Here is a 22,049-nt window from a genome sequence, read left to right on the forward strand (position 1 = left end):
GGAAGTCAGTTCCTCAGCGGCATGGTGAAATTTTGGACCTACTTTTTCTTCTATTAGGCGCAGGGTCTCTGTTCTAGTGCCTAAGTCTTTGATTCACTTTGAGTTGAGTTTTGTGCAGGGTGAGAGATAGAGGTTTAATTTCATTTTTCTGCATATGGATTTCCAGTTTTCCCAACACCATTTGTTGAAAAAGCTATCTTTTCACCAATGTATGTTTTTGATGCCTTTGTCTAATATGAGAAACTGTATTTATGTGTGTTTTTCTCTGTGACTTCTATTATGTATCATTGGTCTATGTGTCTGTTTTGGTGCCAATACCATGCTGTTTTTGTTACTGTGGCTCTGTAGTATAAGGTCAGGTATTGTGATGCCTCCTGCTTCACTCTTTTTGTTATGGCTATTGCTTTGGCTATTCTGGGTCTCTCTCTCTCTTTTTTTTTTTTTTTTTCCTAATTCTATAAAGCATGTCATTGGGATTTTTAATAGGAATTGCGTTAAATCTGTATAGTGCTTTTGTTTCTGACCATTTTGACAATGTTAATTCTGTCTATTCAAGAGCATGGGAAGACTTTCCATTTTCTAAGGTCTTCTTCAATTTCTTTCTTTAGTGTTCTGTAGTTTTCATTGTAGAGATCATTTATCTCTTTTGTTAGATTGATTCTCAAGTATTTATTTTTTTGAGGCTATTGTGAATGGGATAGTTTTCCTAATTCTCTTTCAGTGATTCATCACTGATCTATAGGAATGCATTTGATTCCATTCCTAGTTTTTTGAGGGATCTCCATAGTGCTTTCCAGAGTGCTCCAGAGTGCTTGCACCAATTTGCAGTCCCACCAACAATGTATGAGTGTACCTTTTCCCCACATCCTCACCAACATTTATTGTTATTTGTATTCTTGATAATTGTCATTCTGCCTGGAGTGAGATGGAATCTCAGTGTAGTTTTAATTTGCATTTCTCTAATTGCTAGTGATGGTCAGCATTTTTCATATATTTATTGACCATTCACATTTCTTCTTCTATGAAGTGTCTCTTTAGTGTTTATTGACCATTTTTTTTTCGGGGGCGGTGGGTACCGGGGCCTTGTGCTTGCAAGGCAAGCACTCTACCAACTGAGCTATCTCTCCAGCCCCAACCATTTTTTTGAATTGGGTTATTCGTTTTGGGTTTTTTTGTTTCTTTTGGTTCTTATTTTGCACACCATATTTATTTTTGAAATTAGGCTTTTTTTCTATTTCATACTGAGAGTCAAAGTATTAGAAAACAGTACTCATAAGATTCGTAGATATTGTTCTGTCTTTTCAAAGGTCCCGAAATCACAACATCTAGATTATTAGCATTCATTTGTCTACAAGAGAGAATCTTGAGAATCTTATTCTTAGAAATGAACTGCATACAATTTTAAAACATTTTGCAGTCTTAACAGTGTTTTATTGCCATACTGTAGAGCTTTTTACCCTGAAGAAACTATACTTTTCTGGTGGACTCCGAGCCTTAATAATAGCTAGGTAGCCCTGAGACTATTTCTTACTTTTCTGTCTTATGAAATGGGGATAAGAAACTTATTTTTGTAAGAACATTTTTTTGAAAAGAGTAAATCCTAGCTCTTCTGAAGTTTCTCTAAATTCTGCTTGAAAATGAAAGTTTTTTATTATCTTTTTCTATATATAATTTACATGTGGCTAAAAGAGACCAATACTTTTAACCTTTTGCCTAGAAATCTCGAGAACTAAATCTACTATTTTATTAGGTATATTTTATCTTTTTTATTTTATGCAAGGAACAGTGTTACTACTGCTGTATACGAATTTGTCATTTCTTCAACCTCCTTTAATATTTTCACTAATGTCATTCAGGCATTCACCAGCAGTCTTTTAAGGCCCTTCTACTTATAATCCCAAACCCAGTGCCACGAGTTTTAAGATTTAATTATAGAATGTACCTATATAGAAATTACCTAAAAACATACACTTAAAATAGCTATCATTTTATTGTACTTCACAGTTTTTGGGTCAGGGAGAGTGGCAGGGTTATCTGGTATTGGTTCTTCATAAGGCATCAACTGAATTCATTTGGTGGTAGTCAGCTGGAGGATGGGCTGAATGAGGTTTAGAGAATCCAAGACACTTGTAATCACATTCCTGGCACCTTGACAGGGATCACCCAAAGGCTAGTAGTTTTAACCTGGGTTTGTCAACTACAGTACCCATCAATAGCTTCTCTAATATGACAGTTCTCCAGGAATTAGATCTGATGACAGTAGAACAAAGGACAGAAAAGAAAAAATAGATAAATTCTGTTACAAAGTCCTTATGTTGTATGTGAGAAGGTATAATATTATTTGAAGCATTGTGATATTAAAGATGTATATTTTAAACACTGAAGCAACCCATGAAACTATAAAATATACAAATGTATTAAGTAAGCTGGTAATGGAGATAAATTGCTAAAAAATATCCAGTTCCAATTATGGCAAGGAAAAAGGAAAATAGAAACAGGAAGAGCTTGGGACACATTAAAAAAAAATAATGACAAGATGGTTAGTTCAAACCTAACCATATAATAATTCTATTGTTTAAATGATCTAAATACTCTAAAGACAGAGATTATGAGGCTGAATATTTTAGTAAGACTTAACAACAGTAATCCCTTCATATCCATAGAGATACCTAAAATAGCAGATAGTACTGATCCTGTATATACTGTTTTTTTTTTCTATACATGTATACCTGTAATAAACTTTTATTTATAAATTAGGCCTAGTAAGAGATAAATAACAATAATTAATAATAAAATAGACTATTTTAAAAATATAATATAATAAAATTGCCAGCCTCACTACTCATACACTTTGGGGTCATTAAATAAAATAATGGTTAAACACAAACACTGCACTACCAGGACAGTTGAGCTGATAACCAAGAAAGCTACTAAGTGGCTATGGGGCAGGTAGCATATGTAGCATAGGTAGAGTAAAAAAGAAATGATCCACATCCCAGGTGGGATGGAGTGGGATTGCAAGAGATTTCATCTTGCTACTTAGAACAGTGTACTATTTAAAAGTTATGAATTTTTTATCTCTAGAATTTTTTGTTTGATATTTTGAGACCACAGTTAAACTCAGAAATCTGAAACAATGGAAAGTGAAAAAACATGTATATTCTGCATGAAATCTTCTTCAAATATAAGCATATAGGTTACAAGTGAAAGAATGGAAAAATATATACCTTGCATACATTATTCATTAAGGAAACAGCAGTAAGCTGTATTAACACCCAACAAAGTGGGATTTAGAAGGGAGTGTTACTAGCAATAGAGAGATATATCTGTGAACCCAATAACAGCTTTAAAATATTTGAAAAAAAAAAAGCTGACAGAATATGAAGGAGAAATTGCTAAATCTATCATTATAGTTAAATATTTCAGTACTTGTAACTCAGCAATTGATAGAATGAGTAGGCAGAATATCAGTAAAAAATGATATTTGTAACAATATTTTTAACTAATTGGATGAATAGAACACTGCCCTCAGTAACAGCAGAATATATATCCTTTTCAAATACATGTGGAATAGTTATCAAAGTAGGTAAGCTAGCTAGATTATAAGACAGGTTTCAATAGATTTTAAAGGATTGAGATTATATAGAGTATGTTCTCTCACCATAACTAAATTGAGTTAGTGATCAGTAGCAATTGAATATTTAGAACTCTCCCTCAAATGTTTGGTAATTAAACAACTTAATTTAAAATAAACCATGGGTAAGTGAAAAATCAGAGAAAAATTAGAAAATATGTGTGAACTGAATGGAAATGTAAACACATTTAGGAGTATAGTTGAAGTGGTGTTTAGAGGAAAATCTATGACTGACAATAAAAAAGGAGCGATCTAAAATAAATGTTCTAAGCTTTCATCTTAAGCTGGAAGAAATAAAAGTAAAACAAACCCAGAGTAAGTAGGAAAAAAGTAGAAATCAGTAAAAAGGCAAATTGTAAAATGGACGATAGAAAAAATTTGATGAAACCAAAAATCTTTTTCAACATGTCTAGTTAGTTCACCTTTTTCAATGGCAGTTCATGCTTTCAGGGTATTCCAGTGTATGAGAAGTTAAAGCTGTCAGTGTCTTAAGGCCTAGGTCCAGAAACTGTTATCATGTTATATCCATTATGTACGTGTGTGTGTGTGTGTGTGTGTGTGTGTGTGTGTGTGTATTGGTCAAAGAGGAACAGAGGTCACCCAGATTCAAGAAAGGAGAGGGACATATATGTCTACTTCTCAGTGGGAAAATAGCGTAGTATTTTTGTCAGTCTTTAAGTAGACCACAATCATATTGTTAATGCAGACAGCATGAAAGTAAGGAGAAATAGACAAAGTGAGATTTCAGAAAAGGATAACTCCATACAACTGAAGCTGTAGCAATCATCTTTTTCTTGAGGACTCTGCTCAGTGTAAGTACTGTTGGAGAGTCAAGTTTACTATGAAAGTTTGACTCTACTAAAGGAAAGAAAAACTGTTAAAGAGTTTTTTTTAATTGTAAACAAATGGGGTACATCTTGTTTCTCTGTTTGTACATGAAGTAGAGGCGTACCATTTGTGTAACCATACATTTACATAGGGTAATGGTGTTTGATTCATTCTGTTATTTTTTCCTCCCTACCCACGTCTCCCACCCCATCCATCAAGTGTTAGAGTTTTGATGATCACAAGTCTAGCAGTGTAACTGGAACTTAGAGAGTCATCAAACACACAGCTAGTTTTCCCCAAGGAATTTTTGCTGAGTCTTGGGGAATTTAGGAGGCTAGAATGTTGAAGTGCCGTCTTATGGGGCATAGGAGACAGTCTCTCTGGGATGGGAGTAAAGTTCAACTGCAATGCACAATCATTCTTAGCTTTGAGATATTTTATATTAGAGGTAGACTAGTTGGATTCATTAGCCCCTTACCCTGCTTGTCTCATAGAGGGAAGCATTGGATCTCACTGGGATAAAGTAATATAAACCTCAGTCCTGTATTTGTAATACACAAAATAAAACCAGGCGCATAGAACAATAGAACAATAGAAATCTCAGAAATAAACCCATACAACTACAGCCAAGTAATTCTTAACAGAGGCTCCTAAAACATACATTGGAAAGGGGACAGCCTCGTCAATAAGTGATACTGAAAATATCCACGCACAGAAGAATGAAATCTGATCTCTGCCCCCCTATAACAATCAATTCAAAATAAATTGAAGATCTAAATTTAAAACCTGAAATTATGAAACTACTAAAAGAAAATATAGGGAAAACATTTCAAGACCTTGGGATAAGCAGTGATGTTTTGGATATGACCCCAAATCACAAGCAAAAACAGGGATTAACATGAAACTAAAAAACTTATGCGCAGCAAAGGGGACAATCAGTAGAGTGAAGAGACAGTCTACAGAATGGAATAAAATATTTGCCAAATAGTGATCTGACAAAGGATTAATACCCAAAATATACAGGGAACTCCAGAACTTAACAACAGAAAGTCTAATTTAAAAAATGGCAAATGATCTGAATAAACACTTTTCAAGAGAAGAAATATAAATGACTAACAAATACATGAAAAATGCTTAATATTATTAGCCATCAGGTACATTCATTTCAAAACTACAGTGAGATATCTCACACTAGTTAGAATGCAGATATCAAAAAAAAAAAAAAGAAAAAAAAAAGAAAGAAAAAGCAAATGCCAGTAAGGATGTGGAAAAAAGGAACTCTAATACACTATTGGTGGCAGTGTAAATTAGTACAACCATTTTGAAGAACAGTATGGAGGTTCCTCAAAAAAGTAAAAAAAGATATGTCATATGATCCAGCTATCCCACCTCTGGGTGTATATCCAAAGGAAATGAAATTAGTATACCAAAGAGATATCTACATACCCGTGTTTATTCACAGGTATCAGGCAAGGTGTCCATCAACAGATGAATGGATGGATAAAGAAAATGTGATACACACACACACACACATATATTTTTCAGATACAAAAAGAATGAGATCCTGTCATTTGCAGAAAAATGGAATAGAACTGGAAGACATTATGTTAAATAAGTCAGACACAGGAAAACAAGTACTGCATATTCTCTCTCAGAAAAAATTTTTTTAAAAAGGCTAATTTGAATGTAGAATAATGATTATTAAAGGTTGGAGAGGTGGCAAGAGGGTGCTTAAAGGGAGCCTGGATTTGATCACTGCCAGTTATATGTGTCTATGAAATATCACACTGAATCCCATTAATAAGTATAATGAATACATGTTAATCAGAATAAAATTTTTAAAATCACCATATTCTTAAAAAAAATACATAAACCCCCATTAGCCCTGGCCTATGTTGGGCCAGGCTCATCAATCTTACCGTTCTGTGCTCCGGGTCTTTTCCCACTGAAAGGTCATCAGGGGCAGTAACACTCATTTCCTGTGATAATTATGACTTCTAGAAGAAAAGCTGTCTTATAGTTAGCTTTTCAAAATTATTTAAAAATTATTATTAAAGTATTTTATATAGAAGCAGTACTTGCACTAGTGTCACAACAAAAATGTGATGCATTATACTATGACATTATGACAACTATGATGTCACCAGATAGTAGGAATTTTTCAGCTCCATTATAATCTTATGGGATCACCATCATAAATGTAGTCTGTTATTGATCAATATGTCTTTATGCAGCACATTGGTCTTTAGCTGTCAGTTACACACAGTTGATTGATTTTTAAAAAGATAAATTATGTGATGTGAAAAGTTATGGAAAAATGTGTCCAAAGAGGAGACAACAGAAGCAGATCTAGCAGTGAAATAGATGGATTTCATTACCAAAATCTATTAGCTTTACCAAACAGATTTTTTAATTGTTATGAACATGTCAAAGAAAATAAAGGGATTAATGAAATAGAAGCAAAGATGAAGGATTTCAACAGAGTTGAGATCTGTAAAAAGAAAATAAGTGGATAGTGTGGTGCTGAAATGTACAGTATTTGGAAGTAAGATTTAATTCGGGTTTAGTAGCAAAGTGAGCAATAAAAATTAAATAAACTAGCAAACTCAAGGATGAGTCATTAGAAATACATGCAAGCTAAAGTGCACATCTAAAACTGATAGAAATAACAAAATAAACAAATGGATAAAATAAACGTAATGTAAAATAAACAAAATGGATTGAGTCATTTCATCTAACCTGTTCTCTCCTAAAGTATAGGATATATAATTGCATGTAGTCATTTGAGTCTTAGTATAAGAGAATGAAGCAAAAGTAATATTTGAAATGATCCTGACCAAAGATTTTCCAAAGTGATGAAAGATATTGTTAGACATTCAAGAAATTAAGTGAACCTCACGCAAGATTAGGATGAAGAACACCACTTCTAGGTTTCATAGATTTCAGCATAATGAAACTTGTGAAAACCAGATAGAAAAAGACAATCTTACAACAACCAAAGGAAACACTGCTTTCAAAGGAGCTACACTAAGACTGATAACTATTTATTGAAATGATTGTATGAGATCCTACATTTTAAATATGTATTTTAAATAATGCCAACTTGAAACTCTGTACTTACTCAAAATATTTTTTTAATGAAGGCAAATAAATATGTTTTTAGACAGCAAGCAAGAGACTGTCACAAGGAGGGCCATAGTACAGGAATCTAGGCTGAAGAAAAATGATCCCATGTGGCATCGTAGAACCTTGGAGGAAAATGAAGGTATCAGAAAACATAAATATGTAAGTAAATGTAAAAATTACTGGTTGCCTTAAGTAATAATAATAAGTATTTTATTTGGAGTATAAAAGAAAATCTATTAAAACAGAACAAAAGGCAGATAAGTACAAATGGCTAAAGTGATAATTTTATCTTGTTCCTGAAGTGGTTAATAAGTCAAAGAAGTTTATTTGAAATCTGTCAGATAGTAGCTTAAAAATTACAAAATGTTTTTAAAGTAACAAGAAAAAAATGGAGTAAGTTGTTTAACTTAAAAAGGAATTAAAATAAGAGAACAGTTAAGATGAATAGAAAACCAATAACAGGGTAAATATCAGTGATTAATTACATGTAAATAGGCTAAGCGCCAATTTATAAACACGTTCTCAGACTAGAGTCAAAGACCAGCTGTATGTAGTTTACATAAGACATATATTACAGGATCTGGAAAGACAAGAAAAGGTATACTGTGCAAACACTAAAAGAATCTGTTATGTTAATATCAGACAGTGTAGCCTTTAAGACAAGATGTATTATGAGAAATAAGAGTAGATTTTGTAATGATAAAAATGTCAGTCCAATAGGAAAACAAAATCCTAAATATGTTTGTTCTTAGTAACTTAGCTTCAAAATATAAAAAGCCAAAATAGACAACAAAAAGAGAAATGGACAAATTCATCATCAGTTTAACAAAATTTAACAACCTTATTTCAACCATGTTTAAAATAAGCAAATTTTAAAAAATTGGTGTGGTTGTAGAATAGTTAAATAATACTGTTAACCAACTTGAACCATTGCTGTTTATAGAACATTACTCCCAATAGCTGCATAATTCTCATTTTTCAGGTGGATGTGGAATTTTTACCAAAATAAAACAACACATGCTGGGCCAAAAAGCAAGTCTTAATAAATTTCAAAGGGTTGAAATCATATGGTATATGTTCCATAGTGGAATTGAACTAGAAATGAATAACAGATAACTGGAAAATTCCCAATTTGCTTAGAAATAAGCAACACACTTTTAAACAATTCATGAGTAACTACTTGTAACACAAATTAACAAACATTTTGTACTGAGTCAGTAGCAAACCTTTGGGACATAGTTAATATAGTACTTTGAAATTTGGAGCTTTTAAATGCTGCAGTGATCTAATCTTCCATTTCAAAAAGTTAAATAAAGAAGATCAAATTAAATTCAAATAAACTGGAAGGAAGAAAATAATAAAGTAGACATATTAGAGAGAAGCAACAAAGGTGAAAGTTGTTTCTTTGAGAAGATTAATAAAATTGATAAACCCCTACTAAAGAAAGAAAAAGTTCAAATTAATATAAGGATAAAAAGGGAGCATTACTAGAGATCTAAGAAATATGTCAATACAGTTGACAGCTTATGTGAAATGAACAAATTCCTTAGAAAATACAACGTACCGAAAAGACAAAAAAGACATAAAAATTTGGTTGATGCTGTGTTATCTGTTGAAGACATTGACTCCTTATATAGAAATCTCCCCTCCTCCAGTGTTAGTTTTCCGCTGAATTAGGGGCCAGCATTAGGTTGTTGAATGTTTCAAGAAATTTAAAACCACTGTGTCTGTCATGTTTTACACTCAGTTCATTCCCCATATAGTTTACTTCTGATCACTTTCCATTGATTTACTTTATATCCCTTTTGGAGTTTGAAGGGACCTATTAATTATACATTTTTATTTTTCCAGTTGCTGAGCCCTTTGCTATATAAAATAGTTTATATGTGATGTGATTTAGTCCACATTAGAATAAACTCAATTTCATATGTAGGGAAACTTGGTAAAGTAGAGTGAGCTTAGATCTGTATGGTGTCTTCCTACACCTTCAAATTGAATTTACTATGTTGATGAATAGAGACTGTATGTAGGTTTGGACAGGCAAGTTCTAAGAGTCAGTGACTGGTTGCACATGTAGTTAGTTTCTTAACTATGTATCTAAACATGTGAAAGAGGGGGCAAAGACTCAACCCGTACAGAATCCACAGTAGTCTTCCAGTTCCTTTTGTCATCTGATTCGTTTTATTGTGAAAAAGTTCTTCTAACTTTGATTTTTTTCCATAATACTTCTCTTCTCTAGCAATTTAATCCTAGCTTTCATAATCATTGCCAATTTTTTCTACTATCTTAAGAAAAGGCATTAAATTTTTAAAATTCTAGATTTTATTTTTTAACATTGTAAAATAATTTTAATACTCAGTTATGTTATGAATCCAAAAAATGTGGCTCCAGAAGTTTTACAAATATTTCAAGGAAGAAATAGTTTTTATAAAAATTTTACACTCAACCACATTAAAAAATTTTCTAAGATAAGTAATTTGAAATCCACTAGCCTATATGTGTTTGTCACCTGATTATAGTATGTGAGTATGGACAAATAGAGAATTTTAAAATATTTCAAAACAAGAAGAATATAAGAAACTGAAACTTTGAGGAGTAAGAGGGAATCTGACATCTACATTTTAGTGAGGTCATAAGAATTAGGGAAGAGCAGAGGGACGTGGAAAGTACTGGGGATTGAAACGGAACAGATTATGTTGTATATGTTTATTAATATGTTGAAATGAACCACACAATGATGTATCACTATGATGCACTACTAAAAAAAAGAACTAGAATAACCAGAACTTTGGCATGACAGTCTCAGTTTTAGATATCAAAAATCCCATTTAATTAATTTATTAATTTTTACAAATGTACTTTTAATAATAGAAGACTTTTCAAGGTCATAGAAACCAGTAAACTAGGCTTACGTTTAAAGAAAGTATTTGTTTTCAAATAATAAAATCATAGCAAATTTCAGGTGTCTTTTTTTGCTTTTTCTTTATTATTTTTATTCTTTGTTTATACATGACAGTAGAATCTATTTTGATATAGTTATACAAACATGGACTATGTCTTATTCTAATTAGGATCTTAGTCTTTTGAATGTACATGATATCGAGATTTACTGTGGTATATTCATATATGAACATAGGAAAGTTGTGTTCAGTTCATTCCACTGTTTTTCTTATACCCGCTCCCTTCCCTTAATTCCCCTTTGTCCAATTCACTGAACTTCTATTTTTCCCCTGTCCTCACCCCCTTGTTGTGGGTTAGTATCCACATATCAGAAAGACTATTCAACCTTTGGTTTTTTTGTGATTGGCTTATTTCACTTAATATAATATTCTCCAGATCCAGCCATTTACTGGTGATTATCATAAAGTCATTCTTCTTTATGACCGAGTAATATTCCATCGTGTATATATACCATAAGTTTTTTATCCATTCATCTGTTGATAGGGACCCAGGTTGATTCCGTATGTTAGCTATTGTGAATTGAGCTGATATAAACATTGATGTGGCTGTGTCATAGTAGTATGCTGCTTTTTACTCCTTTGGATATATACTGAGGAGCACGATAACTGGGTCAAATGGTGGTTCCATTCCTAGTTTTTTGAGGAATCTCTATACTGGTTTCCAGAATGGTTCCGTCCCACCAACAATGATTGAGTGTACCCTTTTCCCCACATCCTTGCCAACACTTACTGTTTATTGTCTTCTTGGTAATTGCCATTCTGACTGCAGTGAGATGGAATCTCAGCATAGTTTTAATTTGTATTTCTCTAATTGCTAGAGATAGTGAACATTTTTTCATGTATCTATTGACCATTCATATTTCTTCTTTTGGGAAGTATCTGTTTTGTTCCTTTGCCCATTTATTTATTTTTTTTTAAATGTTATGCTTATTTATTTATTTATTTATTTATTTGAATTTTTTTGCTGGGAATTGAACCCAGGGTCTTGTACTTGCAAGGTAAGCACTCTACCAGCTGAGCTATTTTTCCAGCCCAATGTTACAGTTTTTGAGTTTTTTGTTTTTTCTGGAAATTAACACCTTATCTGAGGTGTGTGTGACAAAGAGTGTCTCTCATTGTGTATGCTCTCTGTTCATGTTCTTGACTGTTTCCTGTGCTATGAAGAAGCTTTTTAGTTTAACATAATCCCATTTATTGATTTTTTATTTTACTTCTGGCACTTTAGGAGTCTTGTTGAGGAAGTTCCTTAGCTGACATGTTGGAGTGTTGGGTCTACATTTTCTCTAGTATGTGCAGGATTTCTCATCTGTTACCTAGGTCTTTGATCCACTTTGAGTTGAATGTTGTATAGAATGAGAGATAAGGGTGAAATTTCATTCTACTACATATGGATTTCCAGTTTTCTCAGCACCATTTGTTGAAGAGGCTATCTTTTCTCCAATGTATGTTTTTGGCTCCTTTGTCTAGTATGAGAACCATATTTATGTGAGTTTGTCTCTGTTCTTCTGTTCCATTGGTCTTCATGACTGTTTTGGTGCCAGTACCATGCTGTTTTGTTACTATAGCTCTGTAGTATAATTCAGTGTCATGCCTCCTACTTCACTTTTCTTGCTAAGGATTGCTTTGGCTCTTCTGGGTCTCTCTTTTTTCCAAATGAATTTCATGATTGCTTTTTCTGTTTCTATGAAGAACATCATTTGACTTTTAATAGGAATTGCATTAATTCTTTATAGCACTTTGGTAGTATGGCCATTTTCACAGGATTACTTTTGCCTTTCCAAGAATGTGGGAGATCGTTTCCATCTTCCAACATTGTCCCTAATTTCTTTCTTTAAAATTCTTAGTTTTCATTGTAGAGGTTTTTCACCTCTTTTGTTAGATTGATTTCCAAGTAGTTTGTTTTCTTTTTTAGGCTACTGTGAATGGATAGTTTTCCTAATTTCTCTTTCAACTGAGTCATTATTTGTGTGTAGGAATGCAGTTGATTTATGGGTGTTAATTATGTATTCTGCTACTTTGCTGAATTCATTTGAGTTCTAGAAGTTTTCTGGTAGAGTTTTTTTGGTCTTTTAAATATAGAATCATGTCCTCTGCAAACAGAGATGGTTTGAGCTCTTCTTTGCTTATTCATATCTCTAATTTCTTTCTTTTGCCTAATTGCTCTGGCTAGAGTTTCAAGGACAATGTTGAATAGAAGTGGGGAAAGAGGCCAATCCCGTCTTGTTCCAGTGTTTAGAGGAATGCTTTCAGTTTTTCTCCATTTAGAATGGTGTTGGACTTGGCTTTGTTGTATATAACTTTTATGGTGTTGTGGTATAGTCCTCCTATCCCTAGTTTTTCAAGTGTTTTAAACATGAATGGATGCTGTTTTTGTCAAAACGCTTTTTCTGCATCTATTGTAATAATCATGTGATTCTTGTCTTTAAGTCTATTTATGTCATGAATTATATTTATGATTATGTTGAGCCAACCTTGCATTGCTTGGATGGAGCCCACTTGATCATGGTGCACTGTTTTTAATGTATTTTTGTATGTGACTTGCTAGTATTAAGAATTTTTGCATCCATATTTATCAGGGATATTGGTCTGTAGTTTTCTTTCCTTGATGAGTCTGTCTGGTTTTAGTATCAGGGTGATACTAGCTTTGTAGAATGAGTTTGGAAGGGTTATCTCCTTTTCTATTTCATGGAATAATGTTAGAAGGATTAGTGTTAGTTCTTCTTTGAATGTCTGGTAGAACTTAACTGAGAATCCATCTGGTCCTGGGCTTTTCTTTGTTGGTAGGCTTTTGATAGGGTCTTCAATTTCATTACTTGAAATCAATCTGTTTAAATTTTCTGTGTCCTCATGATTGAATTTGAGTAGGTTATATGTCTAGAAATTTGTCGATGTCTTCAAAATTTTGTAATTTTTGGAGTATAAGTTTTCAAAATAGTTTATGATTATCCTGTGTATTTCAGTAGTGTCTGTGGTAGTATTTCCTTTTTTATCACAAATTTTAATAATTTCAGTTTTTCCCTCTTTTGGTTAGCTTAGCTTAGGGCTTATCAATTTTATATTTTCAAAGAATCAACATTTTGTTCCATTGATTTTTTTGTTTTTGAATTTTTTTTGTATTTCAATTTCATTTTGGCTCTGATTTTAATTATTTCCTATACTGTGCTTTGGGTGTTGATTTGTTTTTCTTTTTCTAGGGCCTTGAGATTAAGTGTTAGATTGTTTAGTTGGTGTCTTCTAGTCTTTTAATGAATGCACTCAAGGCTCTGAACTTTCCTCTTAGAACCACCCTCATAGTGTCCCAGAGATTTTGATGTTTGTATCACTATTCTCATTTATCTCTTAAGTATTTTTTTCTTACTTTAGCCTTGATTTCTTCTGCTGGCCATTCCTTATTCAATAGCATATCATTTACTCTGCAGGTGTTAGAGTAACTTTTATTTTTTATCTTATCATTGATTTCTAATTTCATTCCATTATGATCTGATGGAATGCAAGGTATTATCTCTAGTTTTTTGTATTTGTTAAGAGTTGCTTCCTTAGATATGGTCTATTTTAGAAAATGATCCATGTGCTGTTGAGAAGAAAGCATATTTGGTCACTGATGGGTGAAATATTCAATTTATGTCTGATAAATCTAGATTGTTGATTGTATATTTTTAGTTCTGTAGCTTCTTTAGTTTTTGTTTGGAAGATCTATCCAATGATTAGAGAGACATGTTAAAAGTCACCCAGTATTACTGCGTTGTTGTCTACTTGATCCTTGATATTGAGAAGGGTTTGTTTGAAAGTAGAAGTAAAAATTTAAAGGAAGAGAGAAAGAGAGAGAGAACAATAGAATTTTTCTGTTAGCAAAGCAAAAGGAAAGAAAGGGAATCAATGGAAACAGACAAGTTAAAAACAATACAAAAAAATGTATATATACTAATCAAAAACTGGAACCCCCCAAAGACAGTCAGAGAAGCAACTACGTTTAAAAAAATACTAGAAATAAGAAAAGTGAGGCAAATATGTGTATGTATAAATATCCTTGTGTGAAGATTTTAAATCAGCACACTTTCAGGGCCCTGCAGCTGTCAATTCATTCAGGGATACTGCACCCCAGGAATCTCCCTGGATTCCTCTTGTGAAGTGGAGGAGCCAATTTTTTGCCCTGTCTGCCACCTGTATTCCCCTGGGAAACTCTCCATGCCTGAATTCTCCTTGTTTCCTAGGCACGCTCTGAGTCATGTGGTGGGCATCTGTCAGGTATGGTTTTCAGACCAGCTCAATTACACAGGTCTGGGCTCTTCACTTGCTCCCACAGCTGCCAGCCACTGTAGCATGGTGGGAACATGGCTCCTGCCACATCTGTCATGCGTGGCATGTTTTCCACCCTATGTATCAGTCCAGCAGTGTCCTTTGTCTGATTTCTCTGTACCAAGACACGGCATGGTGCCACCTTAAATGCAGGTTCTCTTAGTCCCCTTGCTCACTTCGTCCTCAGTGGATCAGCCAGCCGCTGCTGGTGCTGGCAGTGGGTTTTCTTCTTTTATTTTATTATAGCTAACCTGAGTCCCCAAGCTGTTCTGAGAGTTCAGAATTAAATCCCAGTAAAGACCCTCTTTCACCACCTCACTGAGAAGTTATTTATGTACTTTCTTGGTTTCATGCCATGGAGCAGTTTGGTAAGCATACTTCTCTACTCCACCATTTTCCTGTTCTCCCCCAAATTCTAGATTTTTGCAGTGCCTGGGATTGAACCCAGGGCCTTGTGCTTGCAAGGCAAGCAAATTCTAAATTTTAAAGAAGGGTTGATATGCTCCTTTGCTCCCCAGGGTCCATTCAGGAATCTGTGTGCCTCCTTTATTTATGAGTTCCTTGACTTCTAAATCTTCCATTACTTTCTCTCCTTCCTAATTCCTTTTATTGGTTGACTTTCAGGACACTGCTTTAGCTTCCTCAATGATGTCAGTATCAGACTTGAGAAAATCATCTGTATTCCACACCAGTGATTAAGATATTTCTCCAAATTAATGGATTTGAGTTTCTAATACTAAGAACTCTTTTGTTGTTGTTGTTGGTACCAGGATTAAGCCCAGGAATGCTTGTCCACTGAGCCACATCCCCAGCCCTTTTTATTTTTATTTTGAGGCAGGATCTTGCTAAGTTGCTTCAGGCCTTGCTAAGTTGCCAATGCTAGAGTCAAATTTGCAGTCCTCCTGCCTCATCCTCCTGAGTTGCTGGAATTACAGGCATATGACACCAACAGAACTCATCTTTTAACTTCATTGACTCTATCAACCAAGATTGTTCTAATTTTTAAATACTGAAAACTCCCTCTATACCTTTCTCCTTTTCTCTGACAACTATTTTTCTCTCAAATTCAGATATTCCTTCATTCATATAATATTTCTTAATCTCTCTGTCCTTCCATTCATCCTCTCTCCTTCTGCCTTCCCCTCTCTGCATCAATAGATGGCTTACAGTTGGATCCAGATTCTTCAGCTTTATTCCCTATATACAAAATTTTTATCTATCTTCCTTCCTTTACTTTTGTTCTAATCATAAAAAACTTTCTTCTCTTTACATGGACTAGCAGAGTTCTTATTCTCATCTTCTCTTGAGTTTGCCCCATATATATCACTCTTCACTCTTCCTTTCCATTTTTTTCCTTTTACTAGCATTAAAAATGAATTATAAACAACAACAACTATAACAACAAAAACTTTAAGTTGACTTTCTTCAGCTTCACTTTCAGACTATACTGGACTTATTAGAAGAGCAAATTTGATTAGTCATAATTCTACTTCTCTCCTCCCCACTTTTAAATCTCCCAATTAATAGAAATTTCTACTCTCCTTTATTGCCTTCCTGAAAAATCTTTCTCAGTTCATCAGTAAGTGGTAAGTTCTTCTTGGTCCTTCTTACCTAAAGAGGTAGGACTGTACACTCCTTTCTTTTGTTGTTCTTATGTGATTTCATTGATTGATATCAATCTTTTGTAGCAGGCCCTTCCTCAAATTAAATAAACCATTTAGGAGATGAACAAACTATTGCATTGACTTAATGCAGTAAGAGATACCAATGTAGTTGATTCTGAAGTGGTACCCCAGAGAGGAAATGAGTGTAGTGTTTTTCTTATGGGTTGGGCTCTGAAGTTCTAGGACAGGATATCAGAAATGAAATGAGTCATTGGATTGGTTGATTTCTTAAGATTATGGTTGATGCAAATGATGCATGGTCCTGATTGAAAAGAAAGATCTATTAAAGCTTGAAGACATTCTGTGTTCATAATAGTATAACTGAAGGTTGGTGATTGTTCCAGTTCTCAGTTTTGCATAATTGATAGGATGGTTATTCTGGTTCTCACTTTGAAGCACATCTTCAATGAATTTTTAAAATTTACTTCCATTGCAACAGTTGCCCTGTTTTTTTATTTTTTATTTATTTATTTTTTTATCTTGACCATTGCAGTAACACAAGATCTCACTGCCTGTAGTTAAATAAATCAGTGTCTGTGTGTCCCTCATCTGCAGTATGTTGTTTGGCCTTGAATACACTGCCTCTTGAATCTTCTCACAGTAACTCATACTTTAAAACAAAAGCCATGTGTTTAAAATCTAAATGTGAATATATTTTCTACTGAATGTGCTTTTTTTTTTTTTTTTTTTTGGCGTAATACTAGGGATTGAACACAGGGCCTTGTACATGCTGGGCAAGCACTCTCTTACCAAGCTACATCTCCAGCTGACTATTGAAGCAACGTGCTAAATCTAGTATTTAACCTTTTACAGTATGACTTGACTTCAACTCAAAATTTTAGTTCTTATCTGTCTCCTAACAGTCTCTCCCTCTCCATATTCAGTCCTTATCTGTCTCCTAACAGTCTCTCCCTTTCCATATTCAGTCCAGAATGCAGAGCCTTCCCACATTTTTTCTTTCCAAAGTTCCATAGTGCCTTGTATCACTTATAGTACTATGTCTGTCTTGATTTGGAATTACTTATATTAGTCTTCTCTGGGGTTTTATGGGTTTCTTGAGAGTAGGAACTGTCTCTCACTTAGCTTCATATCATCCTGCTGACCATAATACTGAGTAGGGCTCAAATGTCAGCTAAATTTTAAATAATTCAGTTTAAATCAGGCTTAAATATCTAATAATATATTTTACTAAATTTTTAGGAGATTGACATAAAACATGTGAAGGGAAGTATTGTATCTTCTATTTTAGAATTCTCTGAGCACAGCTCGAGGTTTTTATTTTAGGTTTTTAAATTATGCATAGTATAAGTACTTCATATAATTTATAGTACTTCATATAATTCTTTTATGGTCTTTCAGGTATAATCATTCAATTGGTTTCTATAAGCTACCTATCAATTTTTTCAATTTCATTTCTTCCATTTCATTTGTTTTCAGAAAAGATGAATGCTGTGTCATCTAACACTGAAGTTTTGAAGATAGAAGACATTTGCTAAGTCAGATCACCTCAAGTAAGTTGGTTTGCACCTATCTTAGCAGCAGCTTAAGATTTAAAAACAAATAATTAAGTCCACCAACTGTGACACTTCCTAATAATAAAATTTCATGGAGTATCTTATTAGTGACCTTGTATAGTGAATAAGTCATCTTGGACAATAGTGGAATAACAATTTCGTATTAAATTTCATATGCTTTTAAAATATAATGTTTAAACACATATTATTTTTAAAAGGAAGCGAATACCTCAGAATCATCCTTGTATTTGTAGCAAGTCTAGTCATAAAGTCTTAACCATATGCTAAACAGTGCTTTTAAAATGGTTTTTCCTTTGAGCTAATATTTTGTTTTTTTTATTATTTTGAAGTTTTCATCTAACTTTTCTTAATAATTTCTACATTCTTGTAAAAGGAAGTAATTTATTAATCAACTAGCACATGGACCTTAAATGTTTATTTGTTCAAAAACCTGACTTGAAACCAACCTCAATTCTTAAAATCATCTCTTCATGGTCTTTCCATATTCATTGTCTTCCTCTATGTTGTATTCTGCATAAATATGTGTATAGAATCCCTTTAATAATTCAGTTCCTTTGCATGGCATTCAGAGCCCCCTACCATGCTCCCTGAAATATCACCCAGTTGAGCCAACCAGACTTTCCTATTCTCTGAACTCACATTGTCCTTCTTTGTCCTTAAATTGTACTGTATTTCTTGCCTGTGATTCTCTGCTCTCCTCTTGCTATTTCTTCTGCATCTTAAAATCTTGTGCAAATCTTTCCATGAAGTCTTCCCAGCTACTCCAGCTAGAAGTATTCTTTCCAGTTCTCTGCTGATTGCATCTAATGTTTGTTTTTATCACTGTTAACAGCAGCTTTATTGTTTGTGTTTGTGTCTGTCATAGCTCCCATCCTAGGTTGTAAGATTATATAAGGTCAAAGATCATGTCTGATGAATTTTTCTCTCCCACAGCACTCAGGAGAGCCTGAAATGGTGCTCAGTAAATATTTGCTTAAAAAATTAAGAATACACTTGGCTTTCTTCCCATCATCTCCTCTGTCTTTCATCCCATAGATACGTACTGTCCATATTAATGCCAGTTATTCTTTCTTGCAGTGTACTCCTGGCTGCCATTAATAAGATACAGTCATTCCCCAGCCTAAGAATAAGCTGTATTCCAGAAGTTCATGTGTAATTCTATTGTTCAGACTGCAGAAAGCATTTTTCCACAAAAACAATGTTATAAATAGTGATTTGATTCTCAGCCAGCTCTCCCAAGACTGTTTAACTCATAAGTACCAGTGCTACTTCAACTATAGGCAGACCCCATGTACAACAATGTTTTGTGGAGTTCTGGGTATGGAAGTATGTCTCCCATGCACCAGAAACAGAACACGAGCTTGCTGGGCTGAGCCGGAGCTTTGGTAGTGACTCATATTAGATACTCTCCTACCAGTAGCTTTTTAGTTTTCAGTATTTGCATTACAGGCATGTATCTACAGGTTCATTTATGTCACCTAAATTGAGAAGAAAAGAACACTTGCTCTTCTGGACCTCCCCATAGTGAATTAGAATGGGGATGGGGCTTCAGCTGGCCTTTCACATTGGTGGATCTTTTATAAGTCAGGTATTGACAGCTTAGTAGCTCTTTTAATATATCTCCCTTTCTGCTCTTCTACAAACAATAGATTGCGTGTACATGGAAAATATAATAAACATGGAAAATATATAAACATGAACAGTAACTTTTATTTATAGGGAAAAACACATTTATAAGTATCACCCCTATATTTGACATCAAATCAGTCTTTGTGAACAGTGATTATCTTTTCTACATGGGCATAATGATGCCTCATGAAAAAACATGTCACTGTGAGTATAAACAACCCTTAAGGTTGACAGTTTAGGTTGTCAGGCTGTAAGAAAAAAACACTTCATAAATTTCAGAGAATTTAATTTATTCAGTCATCCTAAGTATTGAGCCCGCAAGTATTTACTTTATGCTTAATACTGCTGCTGATCTAGGGGCTAGGAAGTGGGAACAAAAGATGTTGTGAAAAGTTTACCTTCCCTCAGGAGCCAGAAATACAAGGAGCAAAATATTAAAGAAATATTCACAGTGAAAACAGTGTTATTAATTGCCATAAAATACTTTATAGAGGTAATGAATGCCTAGAGGGTTATCAGAATTGCAACATCATTAAGATTCACTATGGTTCTAAAAATAGTGGTGGGATTTCACTTAGTTTCAGAAGAATGGTGAAGATGTAAATAAAGAGCTAGAAAGAAAATGCTATTCCATGTTGGATTAACAGCTTGCATAGAGGACTGGAGACAAACAACAGTCATTACTGGCTAGAGCAGAAGAGTCGTTCATGTTGGGTGAAATAATAGGTGGGAAAATTAGATCAGTGGTTCAGCCCTGGCAGTCCATAAGTCATCCATCTATTTTTAAAGCTACAAGTCCCTGGATCTTCCCCAGAACTATTAAATAGAATTTCTGGGGCATGGGGCATAAGCCTATTTATTTTTAAAGCTCCCCTAGTGGTTCTGATATTCAGCCAAGGTTGAAAACCCCTGAATTAGAAGGATGGGCCAAATTTAGGAGAGCTGTGAATCCCCTGCTGAGGAATTGGGCCTCTGTCCCTCAAGCAGTAGGAAATCTTCAAAGTTCTGAGGTGGGTGACATGATCAAATTGGTCTTTGCCAAGATAAATGATTCCTCAACTACATGTGAATGGAAGAGAAATAAGGAAAAACTTGAAGTAGAGCAATAGTTATGAGAAAAGAGAAGAGTCACATTTTTAAGTACACTTAGATGTGTGGGAGTTGGTGATGTCAGCCTTGACCTCGGCATGATTTGTTTTATAAACTGATTATACAACTTCACCCTCATTAATTTGATCTCTTTTCTCTTATGACCTAGCAACTTAAACAGTAATTTCAGCCACTTTACATTTAATGGAAAGAGACCATTGTCTACTCATGTACATGTCTGATTCATAATAGTAAGTGAAGTTATGTGTATGAGGAATATGACCTTCAACATAATCATTATAAAGCACTTAATAACCTCACACATATGCAATAACACAACCCCAGTCCTGCAAGATTATGCCAAGAACCAGAGTCACATATATAAGGTAGTCGTTGGCTCACAGTTCTCTAGCATTAAGTTGAAATTTGAAGAAACGTCCTGAATCATCCTATGCATTTTAATATTGTTAATATTAAATTTGATAATTGCTTAATTTTCTACTGGCAGATTATGTGAGGCCCCTGACTGAACCACCAGTCCTTATTCTAAGCTTACAATTCTTTCCCTATTTTTTTAAAGAGAGCAAGCAGCCTCTAGCCTCCCATTTAGTTCCATCCCCTGCCATGGTCGATCCATAAGTGCCGCCAACTCATCCTCACCTGCTGATATTTGAATCAGCAGAGTGGAATTTTTAATGGAATCAGAATTTCAGTTCTTTTGTAGCACTGACAAGCCAGATGATCTTGGCAACTCTTTTGCTTCTGACCCAGGTGGCACATGATAGCTCCTAAGGTATACAAACTCAAACCACACCATAGGTTGGAAACATTTCATATCTCTTTGATGTGTTTTGAATTTTTTTTATTTGAAGATAATTAGCCATATTCATTAGACAGCACAGAATAAGTTCAAAGCCTGAAGTTTTGACATGACCCACCTCCCTCTAAAAAAGATTCAACATCATGAATTTTTAAAAAATAACTATTCTGTTATCCTATATATCAACAATTTCTATGTTCTTTTTTGCCTTAACAGTGAATTTATTATTGTTTTATCAATATCTTTATATCCTTTGAGTTACCTTTTATGTAGTTTTCACTAGTCACCCAAATGTTTAAACAGAGAATGGATGGTTTACTTAGAGTTGCTAGATTCGGTAGGAAAGAAGGGGAAGGCAAATAACATTTAAAATGATCAAGTGCATACTCTATACCATGTTCTTTATATATATTTTATCATTCTAATTCGATTTCACAAATAGGAACTTGAGATTTAGGGAAATGTAAA

General features: G+C 33.9%; 1 protein-coding gene across 20 annotated transcripts in view; it reads left to right on the top strand.

Moving 5' to 3' along the window:
• The window catches only part of Znf438 (zinc finger protein 438), a 192,563-nt gene that overhangs the window by 67,434 nt on the left and 103,080 nt on the right, over window positions 1-22,049 (top strand). For 13 of the 20 annotated variants that reach the window (XM_047521025.1, XM_047521023.1, XM_047521018.1 and 10 more), the window contains one exon: window positions 17,946-18,019. The exons of 2 other annotated variants lie outside the window; for them this stretch is intronic. The gene's annotated coding sequence lies outside the window, so the exon portion shown is untranslated. Of the gene's footprint in view, window positions 1-7,625; window positions 7,748-17,945; window positions 18,020-22,049 lie in introns of all 20 variants that reach the window. 5 more of the 20 variants (XM_047521022.1, XM_047521017.1, XM_047521021.1 and 2 more) reach the window with 1 other exon arrangement.

The sequence above is a fragment of the Sciurus carolinensis genome, chromosome 12, assembly GCF_902686445.1.
Source record: "Sciurus carolinensis chromosome 12, mSciCar1.2, whole genome shotgun sequence".
Classification (NCBI taxonomy): Eukaryota; Metazoa; Chordata; class Mammalia; order Rodentia; family Sciuridae; genus Sciurus; species Sciurus carolinensis.